Source organism: Callithrix jacchus, chromosome 1 (genome assembly GCF_049354715.1).
Source record: "Callithrix jacchus isolate 240 chromosome 1, calJac240_pri, whole genome shotgun sequence".
Classification (NCBI taxonomy): Eukaryota; Metazoa; Chordata; class Mammalia; order Primates; family Cebidae; genus Callithrix; species Callithrix jacchus.
In genome coordinates, this window is record NC_133502.1 from 42026295 (window position 1) to 42052357 (window position 26063).

General features: G+C 40.8%; 1 long non-coding RNA gene and 1 pseudogene across 1 annotated transcript in view; both read right to left on the minus strand.

Moving 5' to 3' along the window:
- Nucleotides 1-26063, minus strand: part of LOC108591121 (uncharacterized) — a 33514-nt gene that overhangs the window by 572 nt on the left and 6879 nt on the right. The window lies entirely within an intron of this gene.
- On the minus strand, nt 10-12887 carry LOC118152925 (dynein light chain 1, cytoplasmic pseudogene; annotated as a pseudogene).

The following is a 26063-nucleotide window of genomic DNA, read 5'->3' on the forward strand; positions in this document are numbered from 1 at the left end:
GCCACTGTGCCTAGCCCCAAAATCTTTTTTTTTTTTTTATTTTGCTAATTGTTTTATAACCACAACAAACTAGTACAGAGAATGCCCTGTACAAAACACAAAGTTTCAAACATCAAGGTGTTCCCTTTGCAAGGCTGAAAATTTCAGTCTCTGGTATTTGGAATTTAGGCTGCAGTCCTTGTTTTTGGATGGATCACTGGGTGTGTGGCACAACAGTCCATGCTTTTTTTTTTTTTTTAAATGAGATGGCGTCTCACTCTGTTGCCCAGCTTGGAGTACAGTGGCCTGATCTCAGCTCAATGCAACCTCCACCTCCCAGGTTCAAGTGATTCTCCTGCCTCAGCCTCCCGAGTAGCTGGGATTACAGGTGTGCACCACCACGCCCAGCTAATTTTTGTATTTTTAGTAGAGATGGGGTTTCACCATGTTGGCCAGGTTGGTCTTGAACTCCTGACCACAGGTGATCTGCCCGCCTCAGCCTCCCAAAGTGCTGGGATTACAGGCGTGAGCCACCACGCCCAGCCTTTTCAGTCCATGCTTTTAACCAGATTTGAACAGAAGAATGGCCACTTGGCCCAGGTAGAAGTAGATGAAGTGTTCAGATTCATGTGCACATAACTACTGAAGTCCCTCCCCATGATGCAATGCCAGGTAGGATTGTACTTCTTATCAAATTCCTTCTTGATATGAGCCGCAATGTCCTTCTCTATGTTGTATTTCTCCAGTGCCTGAGTAGCACACTCCAGCGAGTCCTGTTGCATCTCTTCCAACATGTCCGCATTGTTGATCACGGCCTTTCTGTCGCACATGGTTACTGTGGAGAAGGGGGCTGGCTGACAGCAATAGTCTCCTGGAGGAGGTGCTAGCACTGCTCAGTCATGGCTTGAGCTGCTGTCTACCAGCTCATTATTTAGTGGTCAGTGTCCATGTGCATTTCCAAAGGTCTGTCATTAAAGACACTGGATCGAAAATCTCTGGGCCCTGCCACGGCCAACTCCCAAGCCAGCTTACAGTTACTATTTAAGTTAGTCACAGTAGCTGACTGTGACTTACTAACTCTAGTTAGAAGAAAGGCAAAACAACACTTAAATATAATTCTTGTGTTATCTGTGGAATTCAGTTTTTCATGTGTATTCCTATCTTCCATCATCAAAGCATCTCTTAAAGGCCCATTTGGTTCTTTATCAAGACTAACACTAAGATTTACCTAGAAAATTTTCAGATTAGCTTTGGGACTCCCACATTCAGAAGATCTGAGGCTTGAAAATGACAGGATTATAGGTAATACTAGAAGACAGGTCTCAAGTCATTTGGGTCAATACTGTACAATACTATGGTGACACCGTATTTATTTGCAATGAAGCCATTCCCAGAGGCCATTAATTGATCCCAGTGGACACCTAATAGGCTCTTAAAATTGAAAATGGTTCTTAAATGGAGATAGGAACATGCTAATTACATAACTGTTTTATACAAGGTAGAGTCTTTGGACTTGGCCTCTGATTCTGATTCCTTCCCTGCCATCTCTACTAGGAGGTTATAAGAAGTGAATCTCCATTCTACATTATTAATTGATTCTAGGTTGATACATGGGGACATTTTATCATTTATTTCAGGTATTGACATACGTTTGGTGCTTTCGCTTTGTGAAGATGTAACAAAATAATTTCTAAAGACAAGAATGTCAGCACAATAGATAGGTTTGTTTCTAGGATATATCGGATGCTCTCTAAATGTGATCATTTCCTTTCAAAGGAAAGCGCAGTAATTGCCTCTAAGGAATGATAAAGCCAGATGTCATTTTTTCTTCTGTCAGTCTGCTGTGCAATATCACGCAGTCTAGGAACTCTTTATCTCCAACGGGAGAGAATTTTTAAGGTTTGCTGTGACAGCTAAACAAAAAATCAGAACTACTGTGAGAACTCCAAAGAGCCCTCTTCAACAACACTAATCACACCACTTTGTCTGCTTAATTATTTCTATTGTGCATTTAGACTAAAGAACTATAGGAGGGTTTGGTTTTGTTTTCCCCAATTTGCATGAGGATTTTGAGGTATGGTCTTCTGTTGCTTTTAATAACATCATGCTACTCCAATTAAGAAATATTTGCCATGAAATAAGTGTTTCATCATGTTTCTGTTTTTGTTTTTTCAAATCTGAAAGGTCTACTTCATGATTCCCATTGTTCATACCCTTGGAATAAATTACTACAATCAGACCACATAGGGAGAAAAGTTAGCTCCCGATTACAAAGGAATCAGTCCAAGAGGTAAAGTATTAATCAAACCTACTTTTGAACAATCCCATTCTCCTCATTAGAATGCACGCTCCCATCAGGCCACATGAAAACAGCATTTTCATCAGTCACTGGCTCCTTAACTATTTTGTTTCTGCTGAAATCTGGGGTTCCCTACAGTTAAAGTGAGTGGCGAACTACACCATTCTCCAGCGACTCCCTGATAGCTTTATCTGGCTATTATAATTTGTCACTGTCAAGCCATTTAGGCCTTTGGCTTCGGTCTTATTTTTCCTGCAGGTGTCAAAAATGCAAAACCACAATTTATAAAACGCAAGATGACAGAATCCCATTTGCACTGGTTTCAAAATGCCAGAAGGCAACTTTATTTAAAATATCACAACCTCCTCTCCAAACTAGTGTGTGAGTTCCAGGGTGGTCTGAGGAGTTGATTCAAAAAATAAATGCCACTGCAGCAACTTACAATTCCTAAGGCCAAACATCCAGATGTGTCAATAATCTGTGTAAATTAGAAACAGATGTAAGCTCTTGTTGAAAAATAAATATAATAGAATTATTTCCTTTGCCTCCTTACGCTTTCACACACTTGAATTTATTTCTTTCACATTTTTTTAGTTGGTTCAGTATTAAAAACAAAAATTATTTCTATTTTTCATATGGGGTGTAGCTATGTATAAAATTCTCCAGAAAAAGAAAAGAACAGTTAATTTTGTGCCTTATTTCATGCCCAGTGAAGCTAATCCAAGCACAGAGGCTTCTGGAGTTAGTCGGTGATTACAATCCAACCAAATCTTCTGGGCTATATTCTAGATCACTGACACCATGTAAAGTAATTGCCATCATCAAGCCCACTCCTTGTTCCCATAAGGTTGTCCCTGTTATACGGTAAAATAAATATTTCAAATATGGTAGAACTAAATTTCTGGCAACTTCTACTTACTTTCATTTGATGTAACAATAGAGTTGTTATTTAGAGTTAACAAAGGGGTTTTTTGTTGCTGTTGTTTTGTTTTTGTTTTTTGGCTTTTTCTAACTTCTTTTTTTAGGAGAGACCTTGTTTCTTAAATCCCATTTGTGTGTGGTAGGTGGAGATAAGGGACATGTGTGTGTCACTGGAAGTTTTTGAGAAGAGATCAATGGTTGCCAGTAGACAAAGAGCTGCAAGATAAACATCAGAGGTTTACGTTTCCTTGGAGCATAAATACCACAGCCAACTGCACAAAGTCGTTTATTACCTGTGGACATCAATTTAAAAAGTTCTAGTTACTACAAGTTCTCCAGTGCTCTAGCCCCTTGGGCCTTTTGTCCCTGTGGTAGTAGGATCCACGGATGCAGATCCAGCTATTTAAGCGACCTCTGAAAAATTGCTTTAAAGAAAATGAGGCAACTCCATATTCATCTCCTGACTCTCAAACACCATTCACAATAGTAATAATCATAGTACCCTTCTTGCCAGTATAGCTCTGTAGAATTAGGAGATCAATATCTACATTTAATTTTTCAGTGATCTGAATTTTCTCTAATTGTTGCCTTGATGACTCAGCCATCCCTGGAAGCAGTCACATGTTGTAGTCTTGATTATGTAGTGTCCAGAGCTAAATCATCTTAACAAAAAAGGAACATTTACATTTTTCCTCCTGAAAATTTTGATCCTTGCTAAAATAATAAAATAACCTAGGTTTGCCTTCAATATTGTTAATCTACGGCTATCCTTCCTACTGCATTATGACAAAGGATTCTATATCCTATCCAATTAGCATTACCCCTATTTCCTTACTAGCAGAACCACTGGGAGAGGGAGGCAGTTACCCAGTACAGAAAACTACCTTTCTTAGCCCTTTTGCAGACAGGCATGTGATGTAGGGGCACATCAGGGGAAACCCTGTAAAGGAGACTCCCTTAATCAGCAGGTCCCCTTCACTCATGCTTTTCTTCCTCTTTTTTCCTATTTGATTCATGGTTGTGATTGCTGGAGCTCCAACAACCATTTTGTAAGCCTGAGGATGAGAGCAGAGAGCCTGATTCCTGATGACATTAAGGAACTACCGTATAACAGAACAGCTTGCCTACATCTGGACTTAAATGAGATCCATATAAACCCTCATCTTGTGGAGGACACTATTCACAGTTCCTATTAGCAGGTGCAGAATATAACTTCTGATATATTCTGTAAGAAGTTTTTGTCTGCCTGAACCCCCCAGTCCCAGAAATTCACCTCTCAGTCCATCACCTATTTCTACCTTTCAGAAAATTATTATGTTTTCCCTCTGTATCTCAGGCCTTCTCTCTGTGAAACTCTAGTGAAAGAAAATTGTTTTCATCCTCTCAAAGATGGCCTTCATACTTTCACTATTTTTTTTAATCTTGGAATATATTTATAAGCCACCACCTTTTCAAAAAATTTGCATACAGCAGTTTATCACCTAGCTAATCTGATTACTTAATATGCATTATTGAGCTAATGGAAGAGGTCATGGTAGAAAATAAATGAGAAATTAAAATATGGAGACAGTTGTATTATAAACATGATAGCTAAATAAATAGAAATGGAATTCTTTCCTACCCAAGTACCCTTACGTAAACAAATAGGCAATCTTTTTAAGTTTATAAAAAAAAATTTGGTGAAGATGATTTAACTGGAGTAAGATTAAATAACCACAGCAAATTAAAATGTGAGCTATCATCAGTTTTTTTCAGGGGCCCAAATGCAGCAAATTAAATGAAGTTTAGAAATGCTCTTCTCAAAAACATGGGTTTCTTCTTTCGAAAACTCATTCCTTGCTGAAGCAGCTACTTCATTTGCTCTGTTTATTGTCATTACACTATCAGCAAGTTGGACGAAAGGCACTTACAAACATGTGTGATTGTTTGGGTTAAACTGCAGCTGCTCGTGAGGCTGTCCATACTGACCCCATCTGGAAGGCTGGCTGCTGAAGCAACCCTCTTTCCCTGACTATTCTACTTTCAAAGACTGTTCTCCTTTCAAAGACAATGTATGCTTATCTTCTGCACCTGAGCTTGCTGAGAAGGCCATGGAGACGCTGCTTTTCTGCAACCTACCTCCTTGGACCTGTTCCCAGCTTATCCTTCTTGCCTGATTAAAGCTTAAAGCAAACTGAGCACCAGGCTCCAAATGTTGCTTTCTTATTTCCCTTGCAACTCTGTAAACTGGGCTTCTGTCTTTAAAACCCATCAATTCCTCCCTCCTTCTTCCTCCACTAGGAACTGATAATCAGTAGGAAAAGGAAGAGAGACAGGAGTCAGGGGCAGGGGGAAGATGGGGGAAACAAACTGTGCCTGAAAAACAAAGTTGTTACTCTTGAGTCAGAAGGATTGCATCCAAAAGCAGTGACTCACGGTGCTGAGGGACATTGTCTTGCCCAATAAGTAAAGGCATGTGGCCAAATACACACCTGCCCACAGGTAAGGAATTTAATTCTTCCCAGGACTGCAGATACCATGAGCTTCACATGCAAACATACAGTTTTGCTTCTGCACATTTGCATGGCAATGATTTCTAGATTTCCATTCTACTCCACCTCTCGACTGGCATTTCATAAAACACGTGATGCGAGGAAATGGCCACGTGCTTAGGGATCTCAGAAGCTGATGATTTAAGAAAATCTACTGCGCCCCAGTCTCCTCTTTGGAAACTTGTAATTTTTCATTGGGAAATTCTGATCAACTTCGTTGATGTTGTATCTTTAGTTTCTCTTGTAAAAAAATAAAATTGCCTGAAATATGTATACTCTGATATTTTGAGGTGTTTTGATGTATCAAAAGAGGCATTTATTATAATTATCAAAGTTATTTTAGTTTTAATTTAAAGGACCTGATCAGACAGGCACGGTGGCTCATGCCTGTAATCCCAGCACTTTGGGAGGCAGAGGAGGGTGGATCACAAGGTCAGGAGATGGAGACCATCCTGGCCAACATGGTGAAACCCCGTCTCTACTAAAATACAAAAATTAGCTGCGTGTGGTGGCACACACCTGTCGTCCCAGCTAGTAGGGAGGCTGAGGAAGGAGAATTGCTTGAACCCGGGAGGCAGAGGTTGCCGTGAGCCAAGATCACGCCACTGCCAGCCGAGATCAGCCTGGCACCTGGCAACAAAACAAGACTCTGTCTCAAAAAAAAAAAAAGGACCTTATCACAACTTTATTAGTTATGTACCATAAACACTATCTCCACTTCTGCCATTTAATGAAGAAATTTTTTGGATCTCTATCTCCGTCCCGGATCATATGCAGCAACTCATATGTACCAACAGGAGATGTAATACAGTGATTAAATGAAAAATTTTAGAAGGCAGACTGCTTAGAGTTGAAGCCTAGCTCCTCCATTTACTATATGACTTTGGATAAATTACTTAATCTTTCTGCCTCAGGTTTTTCATCTATAAAATAGGAATAATACTACATTACATTAATTCTAAGAGGGACATTTTAACATCTTTGAATCCAGATGTGTCTTATAATGGATGGTACCTTAGATTTGATGAAATACATGAACAATAGCTGTTAGGGTGGTTGTGTGGATTAAATCAGTTACCATATACAATTTATGACAATATTTGGTGTATGCTGAGCTTTCAATAAATGTTAGCCAGTATTACTGCATTAATGGGCATAACCCTTTCAATTTTCAGGCATCTCAAACTTATCTTTCCTTCAAAGATGATTCCCCTACATTCCTGACTTTGTTTAATGCTAGTCACACAAGTCAGAAACATAAAAACCATCCCTGGTCATTCCTCTTCTTAAGCCTCCACATTCAATCACTTAACAAGCTCTCAATTTTACAGGCTAAACATCTCCCCTATTGCCCTTTCTTGCCACACCCACTGCCACTCTGGTCATCATCTCTGACCTGGAATACGGCCTGCTGTCAAAACTCCACTTGGCCTTTAGAGTCATCTTCCTGACATGAGAATCACGTTCTATCTCTCCCAGTCTCTGACTTTTCAGTGCCTCCCCAGTGCCTCTAGGATGAAGTTCACTCCTTGCTGAGGCACCAGAGTGCTGGGTTGTGAGGCTTCCAGATCATGATTGGCCATACGTAGGGCCACAAGCCTTTCTCACTGATGCTCCAACCTCACACATCACTTCCCACTCCCTAAACACTCATGAGGATTGATGTCTCTAGGCTCTTCCCTCTGCCTGGAGCGCTCATTCCCCTTTGATCCACTTGTGTATATCCTTCAAGACTCAAAAAGCCATAATCATCTTTCTCCTTTCCCCTTCCTCTCCTAGACAATTCTTTTTTGTTGTTGAGACAGAATCTCGCTCTGTTGCCCAGGCTGGAGTGCAATGGCGCAGTCTCAACTCACTGCAACCTCCGCCTCCCAAGTTCAAGCAATGCTCCTGCCTCAGCCTCCTGAGTAGCTGGAATTACAGGCACATGCCACCACGCCGAGCTAATTTTCTGTATTTTTAGTAGAGACGGGGTTTCAACATGTTGGGCAGGCTGGTCTCAAACTTCTGACCTCAGGTGATCCGCCCACCTCGACCTTCCAAAGTGCTGGGATTACAGGCATGAGCCACTGCACCCAGCCCCTCTGCTAGATTCTTTAGGCCCTTCTACATGCTCCCATGTACCTTGTTTTTATTTTACTCTATTTTTCTAATTCCTAATCTATGTATATCCCTTATGGGACAGCAAATCCTTGAAGATCATATTTCTTTATCTTTAGCCTCTTCCTGTCACATAGTAACCAACACATGATTGCTAAATGAATGAAAGAATAAAAGTAACAATGTACATGGTATTGTATGACTTTGCATTGAGAAAAATCAAGAGAGAATAATATAAGAAAAAATCAAATTAAACCTTTCTCGTTAGCTGCAACAATTTCTTTTTCTCGAAATAGGCCTTCTTCTCATTTTCCTTTCCTAGAAAGTGCCATCACTCTGGTAAACAATCCGTGCTAAAATGCCCTCAGGCCAGGGTACTGATGCTCTGTTTTTCAAATATTGACACCAACATGCTGTATGAGCACCTGGTACATGGTTGTTGTTCTTAGTCCTATTGCAGGGCCATATCCTTTGGTGCAGGGCCCTGTTTTTATTGAAAAGGCGATAAACTATCAAAATGCTGTTAAGAATAAAAATTGCACATGTGGTAATAATAGAACAATGGAAAATGTGAACAAACACTAAACCTCAAGTACATTCTCTGATGTAGATTGCTTCTTAAATGACTGCCACTTACTGGGAAAGGCAATTGCATAAACACTCTTACAGACTTCAACACCACACCAACCCCACCCCAACCCTGTAGATCCTCACAAGTGAAATCTGTGATAATACGACAAAAACAGTGTGCTGGGAAAGTTCATTTGTTAGTTACATGTAGAGATTATTTTGTGTATAGGAGAAACACAAAGGGCACTAAGTGTCTGACTCCTCTTTACCCAGATGTCCCGATGATGCATTTCCGTTACCAGGTTGGCCCCAGGTTGTACCAACAACCCGTTGGACCAAAGCCTCCTCATCAAAAACTTGCTTAACACCTATTGGCCAAAGGCTGTTAGTGACATAACGGAAAGTATCAAGGGTTTCAAATTATTGACACTTTCCTTGCATAGATCCAGAGCCTATAGGCAGTAGTAGAAAATCATATGACAGGAAATCATATTCAGCAATTAAAAATCAGCACATATATAATATACTCTTTTTGGCTTAAAGGGGAAAAAAGATTAGAGACTTAATACACCTTGTAGATTCGGTCTTATCAGACCTTCACTTTATATGTACGTTCTTTTGATTGAGCACAGAACAATGACAGATAGCGGGTGGAAGTGGTTCTAAGATGGTTCTTAGGAAAAGAAAGGTGAATATTTCAATCCCTGTAGTTACTATCTAATGTGTAACAATATTCGGCTGTAGTTGCCCTGATTACTTTTCAAACTGTGTATCTACCTATCTCCCAATCTCACACCAAGGGAGATAATTAAAGGAGATCCTCCATATGGTATCATCCTCTAGGTCCCTGCCTCAGAACTGCATTCTCAGCAAAGCAATGCTGTCACCAAGTCCCTATGGCAGTTCCATCACTCAGCATCCCCACCCCCTGAAAAGAATCCAAGACAGAACCACCTCCTACAAGATCCCATTCTGCAGTAAGCTGTACTGTACTTTATGGTACTTTAAGTTGTACTAATCACATTAGAGAAGTAAGATTCCATTTGTATTCAATGCAATTTTCATCCAGTTGGAGGAAAAAAAAGGTTTGCCTGAAAAAAGATGTTGAACCCGTTCTTGCAACCTCTGTGTTACTTGCTATAGCATTACTTGGGCTTGCCAATGTTTCCCATTCTTTGACATACAAGAGAATGACTTCCCCACCTAGTGAAATTAAACATAGCCTTTTGACCTGTTTTGGCCTATGAAGTGTGAAGTGAAAGTGACAGGTATCATTTCTGAGGAGAGGGATCCAGAGTCCAGGTGAGGTTCTCTGAGCTGGTGTCCCTTGCTACAGTGATGGTAAATACAGATGCTGAGACACAGGCGCCCCAAGATCACAGGGCCTGGAAGGTGGAGCCACCACATGGTGGGTCACGTCAATTTAAAATGGATTTGGACTGACATTTTGGACCGGTAAAAAAATTCACACACACAAAAAAATGGACGTGGTGTGACACAGAAACTGTGTTGTTACCACAGCATAACCTAACCTATGAGGATAATACTCAAGTAACTCTGGACCTTGGAAAATGGAATTTGCTTTTGTAGCCTCTATATTAGTCATCAATAAAATTCCAAAGGTTTCAAGGTTATGTAACTCCCTGAGAGAAACTTATATGCTGTTTCACTGAATAAAAATCAGAACACAGTATTTCCATTAAAAATTGGGTTACTGGAATATAGCAAAATCCCTTGCCATACTTCATAATTTTCACTCTAATTAAAGTTCTATATGTTGTGACAAGAAAATTGAGCTGCTGCCTAGTGTGACTGCAATTATGAAGGAAGTTTAAAGTAATAATTAATTTAAAACACATCACTGGCTTAAAATTACCAGTTTGGCCTCTGAATCATAAAAACCAAAACTGTAAGCATTTTATGCAAAAAAATGCATTGGGCTAATTACTTAACAAATTATTTAATATCCATCATAATATTCCAAGAATATGGGGAAAATATTTTTGATCTACAAATAAAAGTGATTATCTTAATAGCTGTGTGCGTCCATGGCCCTAAGCAAATTAAGTCGTCTGAAAAATACTGTAATTCAATGTGGAAATTTCAGGCCTCTGAAAATAAGGAATAATGAGGTTATCCCCCATCCTTTGTGTAATCTAAAGCTTACTTGAATTGAATCTTAAGGTGATTCACATGAAAAGTATTTATTGAGCACTTTCGATGGTGTTCAGTTGTGCTTGACTCTGAAGACAGAAAATAAGGGATGTGGTCTCTGCCCTCCTCGGACTTACAATCTAACAACCTCTGCTTCAGAGTGTATGCCCTGCTATTTCTTTCCACGTTTTAAGTTGTGAAAATAGCATTATTAAATCTCAATGGTAATATAGTAGAGCTTCATCTATCTAGAAAGCTCAATTATCTGGAACACATCTGAGAATCAGGAAGGCAGTAATAGGAATCTTTGAGAATTCAGTCTTATTACATATACACATGGCAAAAAGTATGAGTATTTATTCTGTGTCATTTGCCTGATAAATACTTTATACCCAATACACTATCATCACAAAACCCTACGACAGACTATGAGTATTATCTCCATTCCACAGATGAGGAAATTGAAGCTGAGAAAGGTATAACATCTGGTGGCTCCAGGATTTGAATCCAGATCTGTCTAACTCCAGAGCTCCATAGCTCCACTACCCCATATTGCATTTTCCAAAGACTATAAACTGAAACTCTTGGTTTCTACATCCAGAAGAATCCCTAGGGCCTTGTTCCAGTTACCGTCTAACAAACCACTCTGGATTCTGTGGTTCAGGAATTTGGAAAGGATGCAGCAAGGACATTTGTCTCCGTTCCATGATGTCTGTGGTCTCAGCTGGGAAGACTCAACAGCTGCGGGAGGGAATTCAGGAGATGAAGGCTGGAATTATCTGGTGGTGTCTTCATGCATGTGGCTGGAGGTTGATGCCTGTCAGCCTGGCCCTCAGCTGGAGCTATTAACTGTATGCTACTCACCATGTAGCCTCTCCATGTAGCTTCCTCAGAGCATGGAAGTCTTGGTAGAGTCTGATCTCTTGCCTGATGGCTCAGAACTCCAAAAAAGGAGTGATATGGCAGAACCTGCCTTGCCTCTTAAGACCTAGAATTGGAAGATACATAGCATCCCTTCTGCTGTAATTGTCACAAACCTACCCAGAAATAAGAGGATCGAATGTAGACCCCATCTCCCATTGGGGGCCAAGGCCACAGTTTAGAGGATGATGTGGCCGGGAGGACTGTTACAGCCATCTTTGTGAAGTCATGCCACAAGCCCTTCCTCCCCTAAAGTTTTTTGTTGTGGTGGTGTGGTGGTGTTGTTGTTGTTGTTTAGACAGTCTTGCTCTGTCACCTAGGCTGGAGTGCAATGGCGCCATCTCGGCTCACTGCAACCTCCATCTCCTGGGTTCAAGCGATTCTCCTCCCTCAGCCACTTAAGTAGCTGGGATTACAGGCACGCACCACCACACCCAGCTTGTGTGTGTGTGTGTGTGTGTGTGTGTATTTATTTATTTTTTAGTAGAGGCAGGGTTTCACCATGATGGCCAGGCTGATCTCAAACTCCTGACCTCAAGTGATCCATCCACCTTGGCCTCCCAAAGTGCTGGGATTACAGGAATGAGCCACCATGCCCGGCCACCTCCCCTAAAGTTAAATTGCTTCTCTCTCCTATCCAATCCATCTTGGGAATATTCAAACACATTCCAAGTAAAAAGAATAGGATAATAAGCATTGTGTAAATATTGCCTATCTTCAGTAATGATCAACAATCTGTCAATTTAAATAATAAATGTCATGGCTAATCGGGCAGGAATTAAAAATAGGAATGTCGGTTTTATCATAAGACAGAAATCGGAAAATTATGGACAGCAGATAAGAAAAACTCAATAACTATAGCCTGCAGGGCATTTAATTCAGGGCTTACATCTCCACACAGCTCAATAACCCCATGGGCATCCTCTATTCTTGCACTGAAATATACCAGTTTTCTAATAATTACTCTACCCATCTAGACAGGGTCAAATTCTATCTAGAATATTCCATGAAGGAAGGCAGCCAAGTGTATGCTATATTTTATAAAGGTTTGCATTTGAAAGAGGCACTTTAGGGAGTAAATGCATTAATCTCACATGGAATAACTCATCCCTCAGTCCCAATTTCTGAATCATTACTACTCATGTAGAAAAGATGCAGTCCTCTGATGCTTTTGTTCAGATTAGAAAAAGAGAAAATATTCTGTAGGTTGAGTATTCTAGAGCTAATGCCCAAATTCCACCCACAGTTACCAAGCTGGCACACACTGCACGTTCAAGCAGCTATGTGCCAATGCATGTACACGTTTGTAGACAAACACCTGTTCTGGCTATTTAATTTTGATCCTTATCTCCTAAAACTATTTTTAAAGAGAAAGAGATTTCCTATAGCCTTGAGTTCTAAAACTAGCAAAAGCTGATAGGATAATTAAAGACAGACCAATGTCCATAGACCATTCATCATAAGGAAGACCAGTAATTATCCCCACTGGATTTTGCCCTAGCAAATTTGCTTGCCTCACAAGAATCTGTTTTGTTTGTTTGCTTTTTGTTTTTTGAGACAGAATCTCACTCTATTGCCCAGGCTAGAGTGCAGTGGTGCTATCTTGGCTCACTGCAAACCCACTTCCTGGGTTCAAGTGATTCTCCTACCTCAGCCTCCCAAGTAGCTGGGATTATAGGCGTGCACCACCACACCTGGCTAATTTTTGTAATTTTAGTAGAGACAGGATTTCACCATGCCGGCCAGGCTGGTCTTGAACTCCTGACCTAAGGTCATCTGACCATCTTGGCCTCCCAAAGTCCTGAGATTACAGGCATAAGCCACTGCGCCTGACTAGAATCAGTTTAGATGTATATAAAATGTTAATTTGCATTTCTTGAGCACACACTGGCCAAGAGCTGAGAAGAGCCAACCACAAGTAAAAGGTCTAAACAGATCATGTGAAGAACTGGACTAATATTCCAACTGGACTAATACTGATAAACTAGAGTTTATCCATAGAGGGCAATGCCTTATTGTGGGGTTAAATGTTAAAAGAGGTATTTTTGATAGTATTTTTAAGTTCATACTGATTTTTTTTCAACTTCTGAATACTATCAGGTATAGGAAGAGCGTCTAAAAAGAAGTCTCTTCCCAGGGCTCCTGTGTACCCACAACTTCCATTTCAATTCTCACAGTGATTTCTAAAACATGTTTCTTGTTGAGCAATGGAAAATCTGAGTTACGTTGTAACATCACCAAACAGCTCTTGAATATGTTGCAGTATAGAATTCTTTAGACCAGGGATACCTGATGGGATGTGAAAACCAGGTAAATACACAGGGAATCCAAGGGCACAGGGAGATGAGGCAATACAAAAACAGAAAAACAAAAAACAAAAAGCCGGTAGTGATACTGGTCTCTCTGATTGTTTAGGAAAGGTTCTGTGAACTTTAAAAATCTCACCCTCTCACCCTACACTTCCATCCAAGTCTCTGAGCTTTTTTTTTTTCTTTGTTTATTAAACATCTCTAATGTAAAAGCATAATTGTTTCTTTGTTTTAGTTGCTAGAGCCTGCGGGTTGTGAGTGGCTATAGACATCTGTGTTGCTACCTATGAGAGGACCTGTAAGGGTGAAGTTAGGGAACAGAAAGAGGATGCTCCATCTAGAATCTGTAGAAACCTGGAAGCCAGAAATAAATCCAGGTACCGTGGAAAAGGTACTAATGAGAAACAAATAAAAAAGAGGAAACCTGTTATTAAATCCATTTGTGAGAAATGGTTATAGTGTTTTCATAACTTAAGCATATCCCAAGACAAAAACCATATAAAGGAAAAAGTTTAGGATTTCTTTCCACCATCAAACAAATGATTTATATTTTGGCAGTGTTTGAAATCAGGACCATGGGCTTCTACGTATTTATTGTTGTTGTTAAATTCACGACTGTGCCTTGGCTTCATGAACACAGTAGCATATTATGCCCTATTAAAATATAAAGATAATTTCTTCTGAAATGAAAGAAAAATTTCCAATATTATTCCTAAAAGAACAGAAATAGAATGTGAAAAGCAAGACAAATTGTAAGTTAAAGTAAGAAATAAGTCTAAATACACTCCCAAATCACACTAAATATAAATAATCTGAAATATCCAATTGAAAGACAAAGATTGTCTGTTTCTTTTAAAGATATACATTCCTCCTAAGAGACAGATTTATAAAATATCCCTAAGAATGGTCAAAAATAAGAACTATGTAGACAAATACCAAAAAAAAAATCCAAAAAGAAAAAAGAAAAAAAAACCTCGGGCCATAAAATTAACTTGACAAGATACACTTTAAAGCAGAACACATTATTAAAAACAAAGAGTCTACTACATTATAATTTTGTAAACATTAAATTTGCCAGTATTATATAATAGTTCTATATTTGTGCACATCTAATATAACTTAGAAATTTATAAAGCAAAAACTAATAAACTGCAAAAATTGATATATTCATCATCATATAGTAAGAGCTTTCAATATACCTGTCTCTTTTATTAGCAAATTAAACAGATAAAAATTTAGAAAGAAATGGATTTCAGCAAGGTGTGATGATGGCTCATGCCTGCAATCCTAGCAGTTTGGGAGGCTGAGGAAGAGTTTGAGACCAGCTGGAGCAACATGGTGAAACCCTATCTCTACAAAAAATAGAAAATTAGCTGGGCATAGATGTGTGTGCCTGTAGTCCCAACTACTCAGGAGCTGAGGTGGGAGGATTTCCTGAGCCCATGAGGTTGGGACTGCGGTGATCCATGATTGTGCCACTGCACTCCAGCCTGGGCAACAAAGGAAGGCTCAGTCTCAAAAAAAAAAAAAAAAAAAGAAAGAAAGAAAAGAAAAAGAAATAGATTTCAATGATAAAATCAAAGAACTTAAATTACAGACAAACATAGATCCTTGGACCAAACCATTAGAGAGTAAATATTTTTCTGAAACACACATGAAAATTTTACAAAAATGAACCAAAAAACAATGTCCTAAAACCGGTTCTAACATATTTCGGGGACTCAGAACAGAGGGGCCACGCTCTCAGATCACACTGTAATCAAGTTAGACATTATACATAAAAATAAATACATTAGAAATCTAGGCCAAGTGTGGTGGCTCACACCTATAAACCTAGCATTTTGGGAGGCCGAGATGGGCAGACCACCTGAGGTCAGCAGTTCGAGACCAGCCTGGCCAACATAGTGAAACCCCGTCTCTACCAAAATACAAAAAATTTGCCGGGAGTACTGGCATGTGCCTGTAGTCCCAGCTACTTGGGTGGCTGAGGCAGGAGAATCGCTTGAGTCCTAGAGGCAGAAATTGCAGTAAGCCAAGATTGCACCACTGCAGTCCAGCTTGGGCTACAGAGTAAGACTCCTTCTCACACACACACAAAAAACAGTCTATGCAATTGGAAATTCAGAAACATATGCCAAATAACTCATGAGATGCAGAAAACTCATATGGAAATTTCTAAAAGACTTAGAACCGAAGAATAAAAATGTTGTAATCAAAAGCAAAAACTTAAAAAGAAATACATATCCTTAAAATATTTTCAATATATAGGAAGAAAGGAAAAAATAAAAGAACTTTTAAAAGTTTTGTACCAATTTGATAGAACATCAAGAGCTTTGTTCATGCCCCCGGGCTCCTTCCCCTGCCCTAGACTTCCAGGAAGAGCACTCCATCACCCAAGGAGACCCTGATCTAGCAACGGATGATGCACTACTCTATCATTATGTGGCACCGAAACACCACCCGGCCCCAAAGTCACACTCCAAAGATTTCTTGGCTTGCACTCACTCTGGGAAAGAAGGTTAAAAAAAAAGAAAGTTAAGAAGAATTTAAAAAAAAAAAACAAAAAAAAAACAATATGAATGGATAGAGAACTGGGAAATGATTCTTCTTTGATCTTTAACTGAACCATCATCAATCTCTACCACAGTAAACCACGCATAACCACCCAGTTTCTAATTATGGAGCTGGTAAAAATGTAATGAATCATATACCACATCAGCCATAACTAGACTTCCAACATTGCCTTGATGGCTTCGTCAGTTTAAGGTCCAGATTTGCTAAACAGTGTGGCTTCAGAAAAATTACTTAAATTATCTCAGTTTCCTCATTTAAATACCTCAAAAGTAAAATTACATTTCTCAAATATTTTAAAGTGAGGATGAGATGACAAAAATAATATAGCACAGGGTCTTTTGGCTACTGCTGGTAGTTATTATTTCATATCTAGTATCTGCCTAAGAGGAACTTTATAAAAGAATTTTTAGAAAGCACTTGACACCAGCCTGGATTGAAGGTTTTTAGCATATCAGAAGGAGACATAGAATAAAACACTGGTCCATCTTAATGGGAAGAAATAAGAATTATCAAGGCAAATATCAACAGTGCCCAGAGAACACTGTACAGGATTTGTCCTGTCTCATAATAATAGCCACACCACTCTGTCATGGACTGGACGAAGCAGGCCAGCAAACCACAGGCCTCCCCGTCTGGGTGGTATTTTTCGTAGGCAAGCGGAAGCTGCCACCCTCTTGTCAACATTTGCCACAGTGTGGAAAATCTAACAATAACAATTAGAACTTTCTATTGAAGCACCATGTCCAAGAGACCCAGCTAAAACATAAATGCTATTTGTGAAATATGTTCAAGGTAAATAGTGTTGTTGCTGCTAATCTGAAAGAATGCGCAATGCCATCATTTAGTTTTAAGGTGAGAAGTGGGAAGAATATCATATAGTGAATGAGTTTGGGTGTTGGACTTGGGTTTAAATTTCTAATTCTCATTCTAGTTGTCTGACCGTGGGCAAGTTACTTATGCATTTTGAGGCTATTCTCTTACGTAAAAATTAGAAATAGGCCGGCCATGGTGGCTCACATCTGTAATCCCAGCACTTTGGGAGGCAGAGGTGGACAGATCACTTGAGGTCAGGAGTTCGAGGCCAGCCTGGCCAACATGATGAAACGCTGTCTCTACAAAACATACAAAAATTAGCCAGGAGTGGTGGCATGCACCTGAACGTCCAGCTACTCAGGAGGTTGAGGTGGGAGGACTGTTTGAACCCGGGAGGCAGAGGTTGCAACGAGCCATGATCACACCACTATACTCCCGAGAGCCTGTATAAAAAAAAAAAATTTTTTTTATAAAAATTAGGAATAAAGCAGATTCACCTCTCAGCCAGGGGGAGTTGCCCATACATCGTTAGTCCCAACAACTATAGGAGACAGAGGCAGCAGGATTTTCAAGCCTAAGAATTTGAGTTCAGCCTGCGCAACATAGCAAGACCCCATCTCTAAAAACAAAATCTAGCTCTCAAGGTGAAGTGAGGTTTAATGAGTACTTGCACAGTGTGGGACCCACTATGCATTAGATGAATGGTAGTCATTATTAATGAAAAGAAAAACAATAGATCTGGAGCAGAACAGGCCTGAAGGAGGAGCCACTGCCGGAGACACAGCATCCACTGAAAGCATCGAAAGGGCTTGGGATATCTACTGAGGAGCAGATGAGAAAGCAGAGAAGGCGAAGAACGGAGTGGGACACAGAGGGCTATGTCTCCTCCTTGCCAGTATAGTCTCAGACCAGCGAGGAGAGAATGTTCTCCATTCAGAGTTAAGGCACTTCAGTCCTAAGAGGATCTAGCCATGTGGCATTGCTGGTTAAACCCCTGGTCAATGAGCCCAGGACTGCCTTGAGCCTTGACTGCCAGTGAAAAGCAAATTGCTTCCTATTACATCCCTCATATTTCCCAGACAGGACCTACCTACTGAACACTGCACATAAATTCCAGATGAAAGCAGGGCATTGGTTTCCCAGCCATGTAACTTTCCCAAACGCTGCACACACAGATTTATAGTCATGTTGGGCAGCCATGCAAAAGGGTGCATTATGTTCAGTAGTATTGTTTCTAATTTCAGGAGGATTTTGGTGGAGGACCTTTGAAGTGGGAGCTTGAATCATGCATCTGTAAATTCCTCATTTTCCACAGTTATTAAAACACCCGCCAGTGCCAGGGTAACCCATTGTTCATTCACTCCTTTGGCACGCCAGCATGGGGGTAGATGCCAGCCACACAACAGCCACAGAGACACAGACAAATAGTAGGTGAGGTGGGCCGGCGTCCTGGAGACGAGCGATTGCATGCCAAAGGGACACACGCTTGTGACCGGCCGTACTGTCGCTGCTTAGAAGTCTTTTAACTCCTGTGTGTGTTGAAAACTCCTTCAGAGCTATGCAAAAAAAACATGGAAAGACGCCAAGTTTATCAAGGGATGGCTTTCTGAATCCCATAAAGTTTCCATTTTAAAAAATAATAAAGACACTCATACATCCTAAGATCCTAAGATCAGCAAATATTTTCTTATTGTTTCTCATCTACTCTCTTGAGCCTGGCCACAGTCCATGGGTCAGGGAGAGAGCTCCCGGCAGGGTCTCCTGAGGTCATGGTGGGAAGGTGTATGTATGGTTATAGAGATTAAGCCTGGCCACAGAAATATAAGTGAGAGCCAGAACAACATGTTTGCTTTAATTGCTTCTTTTCTTTGCAGTGTAAAGCACCTCATATAAAGCACTTTGTTCCCGTGTACCCCAGATATCCACTTTCAGAGTCATTTTCCCACTCAGAGAATTCAAAACTCTTCACCTAAATTATGTCCTTTTTCTTCAAAATATCCTTATGAAACAGCTAGGGGAAAGTTATTACTATCTCATTCTAACGTACAAATAAAATGAAGCCAAAACCTAGACATTTATAGAGGGCATAGCCAGAAACTAATGAAACTATTTTTTAGTTGTAGCCTGTGGAATCAGTGTTATTATGTCTATACCTGCTAACTCGCCTACAACCGTCTGCTTTCAGCAACCTGACCAAGCCAAACTGACTGTCCTGGCTTGAACCACAGAAGTAACTACATGGAGGCAGCATTCATTCCAGGAAGGGAGATATGTTATCTATCACCTCTGCCATTGAAATGTAGTGCCTTTTTTTTTTTAGATGGAGTCTCACTCTCTCACCAGGCTGGAGTGCAGTGGTGCAATCTGAGCTCACTGCAACCTCTGCCTCCCACGTTCAAGCAATTCTCCTCCCTCAGCCTCCCGAGTAGCTGAGACTACAGGAACGCAGCACCATGCCTGGCTAATTTTTGTATTTTTAGTAGAGATGGGGGTTTCACCATATTGGCCAGGCTGGTCTCGAACTCCTGACCTGGTGATCTGCCTGCCTCAGCCTCCCCAAAGTGCTGGGATTATAAGCATGAGCCACCACAAGCAGCCTAGAAAGTAAACTCATGAAATGTAGTTCCTAATGAAAAGATGGAGTAGTCTTTTAAAAAGCCAATCAAAACGTGACTGAATTGTCTAAGACAGAGTTACCCAACATCACCACTATTGACATTCTAGATGATTCTTTGGGGTGGGGTCATCCAGTACACTTTAGGATGTTTAGCAGAATCCTTGGCTTCTACCCACTAGATAAATGCCAGTAGCACTGTTTCAGTAGGGACATACAAAATGTCTCCAGCCATTGTCACATGTTCCCTGGGGAGGGAGAAGGAGGTGGGCAAAACCATCTCCTGTTGAGAACTACTGGCCTAATCAATCCAAACAAGTGACAATTAAACACTACTCTCAGCCTGGCACTGTGACAGCCTGAGGCTAAAGGCTAATACATAACACAGTTCTCGCCTTCACGAGACTGGATGAAGGTGGAGTTTACATTCACAGAAAGGAAATGGGAAGTTAGGAATGAAGAGTCAAAATACGCCAAGGAATTTCCGAGATGGGAAAATCACAATGGATCAAAGCAGACTTCATAGAGAAGATGGGCTTTGAATTAGACCTTGAAAAACAGGTAGACCTTGAAGACATTCAAAGATGGGAAAATTTCTGAAGGGCAAACATGATGAACAAGGATTTGAATGGCAAAAGAAGAACAGATGGTCTAGGCAGATGCTGGAGAGTGGCCTCCTTCTGATGGATCAATGTCAACAGTTTGTTAGTTGCACTGTTTAGAAGATATAGAGGACAGGTATTGGCCGGGCGCAGTGGCTCATGCCTGTAAATCTCAGGCACTTTAGGAAGCTGAGGCATGAGGATCACCTGAGGTTAGGAGTTTGAGACCAGCCTGGCCAACATGGCAAAACTTCATCTCTACTAAAACTACAAAAATTAGCTGGGTGTGATGGTGGGCACCTGTAATCCCAGCTACTTGGGAAGCTGAGGCAGAAGAATCACTTGAACCTGGGAGGCGGAGGTTGCAGTGAGCTGAGATTGCACCACTGTACTCCAGCCTGGGCGACAACAGTGAAAATCTGACTCAAAAATAAATAAATTAATTAATTAATTAATTAAATAGAAGATATGTAGCCAGGCACAGTGGCCCATGCCTGTAATCCTAGCACTTTGGGAGGATGAACGGATTGCCTGAGCTCAGGAGTTCAAAACCAGCCTGGGCAATGTGATAAAACCCTGCCTCTAACCAGGCATGTTGGCAAGCACCTGTAATCTCAGCTACTTGGGAGGCTGAGGCATAAGAATCGCTTGAACCAGGAGGCAGAGGTTGCAGTGAGCCAAGATCACACCACTGCACTCTAGCCTCGGTGACAGAATGAGACTCTGTCTCAAAAAAAAAAAAAGAAAAAAAGGTATAGAGGACAGGTTTTCATATTACCTGATGCAATGAAACTGGAAATAATAGTAACTATAGTGAGTGGCAATAATCAATCTCAAAAAAAAAATCTTAAGCACCTGGAGCAATGTATTGAATTTAATAAAATGTTATTTCTCTGAAACAAATGTTAAGGTCTGTGTTTGCATCCAAAAAATCCACGTGAAGAAATGGAGTAGGGAGGAAACAAGGCATAGCAAACGCAAATGAGAAAAAAATTTTGGGGATTTCATCAATGGTATGTTTAATGGAAGTATACAACTATAAAATATGTAGTTTATATATAGTCCCGGTTACTCTAAAATATGCCACAGAACTCTACATTCCTCTAATAGAAATACCATATCTAGGCTGGCACAGTGATTCATACCTGTAATCCCAGCACTTTGGGAAGCTGAAGAGTTTGAGACCAAGCTGGACAACACAGCAAGAACCCATCTCCGCAAAATAAATTTTCAATTTGCCAGATGTGGTGGTATGCACCTTTAGCCTACAGGTGGGAAGGCTAAGGCAGGAGGATGGTCAAGCACAGCAGTTTAACTCTATAGTAAGCTAATATTGCACCACTGCACTTGTGCATAGATGACAGAATGAGACTGTCAGTTCTGTCAAAGAAAGAAAGAGCGAGAGAGAAAGACAGAGGGAGGAGGGAGGGAGGGAAGGGAGGAAGGAAGGAAGGAAGGAAGGAAGGAAGGAAGGAAGGAAGGAAGGAAGGAAGGAAGGAAGGAAGGAGAAGAAAGAAAGACATATAATATCTAGAATGAGGGAGGTGACAGTCCTTCTAAATACTACATTTAGAACCCACAGGTGGGTTACTGTTTCAGTTCTTTTTAGAGCTTACAGACAAACTGGGACATAACACATAACAAAAGAATGCTCCATGCTGCACTCCCCACCCCTACCAAGTGAGGAAGAGTTTGGAATTAGGCCATGAGAGGAACATGAATTTTTTATCAAGAGATAAGGAAAACCTGCAAACCTGGTAACTATTTTGCATATTTTAAGTTCTTCAATGGAAGGGATAGAATGAAGAACCAGTAACCAGGCTAGGTGTGGCAGCTCACACCTGTCATCCCAGAGTTTTCAGAGGCCAAGGCCCAAGGATCGCTTGAGCCCAGGATTTTGATACCAGCCTGGGCAACATAAAGAGACCCTGTCATTACAAAAAAATTAAAAATTAGTCAAAACCAGCCTGGGCAATGTGGCAAAACCCTGCCTCTGCTAAAAATACAAAAAATTAGCCAGGTGGTGGCAGGCACCTGTAATCTCAGCTACTCGGGAGAGTGAGGCAGGAGAATCGCTTGAACCCAGAAGGCAGAGGCCTGTAGTCCCAGCTAATCAGGAGGCTGAGGCGGGAGGACTGGTTGAGCCTAGCAGTTCAAGTCTGCAGTGAGCCAAAACTGTGGCACTGCATTCCAGCCTGGACGACAGAGCAAGACCCTGTATCAGAAAAAGAATCAGTAAGCAGAAGGTATAGAAAATCAACTTTTGAATCATACATAAAAAATAACTTTCTTATGATTAAAGTTGCCCAAAAATGTCCCCCTCAGAAGTGGGTTACCACTGGAGAAGCTTCTTTAACATAAGCCAGATGGCCACTGAACAAGAAATTTAAAATCTCTATAAGCGGGTACAGTGGTGTGTGCCTGTAGCCCCTGAGGCTCAGGAGGCTGAAGTGGGAGAACTTTGAGTCCAAGTTGGTCAATATAGCAAGATCCCAGCTCTAAAATAATTTTCAAAAATAAAATTAAAAAGGGCCAGGCACAGTGGTCCTTGCCTGTAATCCCAGCACTTTGGGAGGCTGAGGTGGTTGGATCACATGAGCCTAGGAACTCAAACCTTCAGTGACCCCTGATTGCACCACTGAACTCCAACTTGGACAACAGAGCAAGACCCTGTCTCAAAAAACATGCTTTAAATCTCCATATAAACTGTTATTTCTTCTACCTATAGTTAAAGGTAAGAACAAAGAGCTTTATGAGATAACGATGCATGGTAAGAGGTTAGCAACTAGAAGTTACCTCAATAAATTGCATCTATTATTTTTAATCTGTTTTCTATAACCTCCTCCCTACCCCACTATCACAGAGTTGCAGGTAAACCAACTGATGTCTGGAGTTTCCAGTAAGCTTTCACTACTTTCGGAAGGAGAATCGGAATCTAGGACACATGATTATGGGAATGATAAGTCTAGAACTCCAATTCCATAGTTAGGGAGGTTAGGAAAGAGGTGACATGATATTTACTGCTTTCAAGACATTATAACCACACAGTCTAATCAGCTTCCTGCATTTCCTAACTTACTTCTTTGAGTGAGGGCTTTTGTAACCACTTGTCTTCCGCTGACTTGTGAGAGCATGTGCATTGCAGGCCCATACTAGGAGAATTCGGGGGACTTCCCACCATCCTCATTTTGTGTGGCTTTACAGCAGGTGTCAGCTATATTAACATCATAGCAAATGTCCTGAATCTTCACATCAAGATCTGATGTGGGTCTAATCATGAAAGACGAAAATACGACACAGAATCTCAGAATAACCATGGCAAGAAAAAACACTGCAATTTGTCTTTGATGTGTGGCTATAAGAAATTACCATGCTAGTTAACAGCAAAATCCTTCCTTTGGTGGGAGAATTGCCAGATTATCATCTGGAACTGGCAGAAGATGTTAGGCTTTCTTCTGGACACGTGTGGAAGCAGACTCCAGTTTCTTTACTTGAAATTAGAAAGGGCTTACATCCCAGCCTGGCTTGCCACCAGTCCCCTTAAGGAATCATGTATTCAAGTGCAGGGCCAGGATGAGGGACAGGTAAGTGAGGCACCTGGAGCATACATTTTGCGGAGGTGCTCATCCCAGGCTTGCAAGATCCTGGAACTGAGGGTCTCAGGTACCCTGTGCATCTCCTTCACCTCGCCCTACACCCAGCCTGTTTGGTCAAATGGCTACAGACCTTGCCTTTTTTCAAATCTTTGCCTTTAATTGTCCTGGTTCTCCAACATAAATGCCCTACTTCTCTCCTACTCATTCTTTAAAACTGAATTCAAATGCTACCTTCTTTTGAAAGCCCTCCATGGCTGTTGTAGCTGACTCCCACCTCACCCTCTGCAGAATCCCCACTGACATCTACCTGGAGCTCCCTTGAGGCACATTAAGCTCTTTGCCTTGTGTCCTTTTTTAAAAAAATTATTTATTATTTGTTTTATTTTATTATTTTTTAAGACAGAGTCTTGCACTGTTGCCCCGGCTGGAATACAATGGCAGAGGTGGCTCACTGCAACCTTCACCTCCCGAGTTCAATCGATTCTCCTGCCTCAGCCTCCCAAGTAGCTGGGATTACAGGTATGAGCCATCATGCCTGGCTAATTTTTATATTTTTAGCAAAGATGGGGTTTTGCCATGTTGGCCAGGCTGGTCTCAATCTCCTGGCCTTAAGTAATTTGCTCACCTCAGCTTCCCAAAGTGTTGATATTACAGGTAGGTGTAAGCTACCATGCGTGGCCTCTTTACCATGTTTCTTATTATTTATACATTTACCTGTGACAGGCTGTTAGTTTCCTGCTCTGCTATACACCTTTCTTTTCACTTTGGTAATGAAGCCTTGATGAATAGATGGATCCATCTATTCAGATAAAAGACTATATTTTAAGCCTCTCTTGAAGCTAGGCGTGGCCTCATGATTGACTAAATCTTGGCCACACAGTCATAATGTATGGCACACATCTATTTCTTTGTGGATGGAAAGTAGATGTGATGGCTGGACTTTCAGCAGCCTTCTTAAATCACAAGGTCAATGTCCTCACCCTATGCAGGTGGAGAGCAAAGCTGGAAGAGCCTGAAACACTAATGATGCTGAGAGTCTTCACAAGTTCTAGACTGCCTCCCTCCAAACTTCTTTTACAAGGAAGGGAAATAAACCAGCATCATTTAAACCATTGTTACTTTTTGCTTTCTGACAGGTGCACCCAAACTTATTTCTAATTAATATAAAATTCAACACCAAAAGAGAGCTACTACATTAGCTAAACTGTAGGATTCACTTAAAGGAGGTGGCTGAGTGACATAGAAAAGGTAAAACTTTTATTGCATCTGTCAATAATCACTGCATTCTAGCCTGAGCAACCTAGCAAGACATCATCTCTTGGAGGGAAAACAAAAACTATTGCAGACTAGGGAGGAGGTGATCCTAGCAAAAACAATGACTGGCAGAACATTCTAAGATGCAAACCAAGGCTGTGGCATTAATGAAAACAGTAGGAAAGTTTTAGAACGGTCGTGTGTTTTGGCTGATTCTGGTACTTTCAACAAAATCCTACACAAAAGAGATAAACCTAGGCTAGAGCTAGTCAGGCTGCCAGTAGTAGAAGGAAATACAATTTTGCTAAGATGCCACAGCCAGCAGCTAGGTTAACAAGTCTAATGTGGAACGTTTCAGGCTGAAAAAAGCTGACTACATCTTTACTTCAAAGTGAAACTACGTAGTGAGCCACAGCCAGAGGCAAAAGCACAAGCCACCTTCATAAGATATGAGACCATGACCCCATACCTTGTTCAAGTCCTCCCTTTAGGAATTTTCTATAAAGGATGGAAGCAGTTAATTTGCAAAGATTCCCATGCCTATTTTTCAAATCATCTCAAGTTAATTTGGGGGAAGAGAGTTGGCAAAGCACAGAGGTCCATATGTCATTAACTAGAGACTCTAGGCTCAAAAACTATATGAAAACAGGACCTCTGGTTTTGGTTCTGGTTACTCACATATAAAATGGGAAGCAGCAAGTAGACTGGAAGCCCCTCAGGTTTTTAGGGAACTGTGTTGCCAATGAAACCCCAAGCCTGGCATCATGATGGTGCAGTCCCTAAAACAATCCAAGTCTCCAAACTTACACCAAAAAGAGGTGGGTAT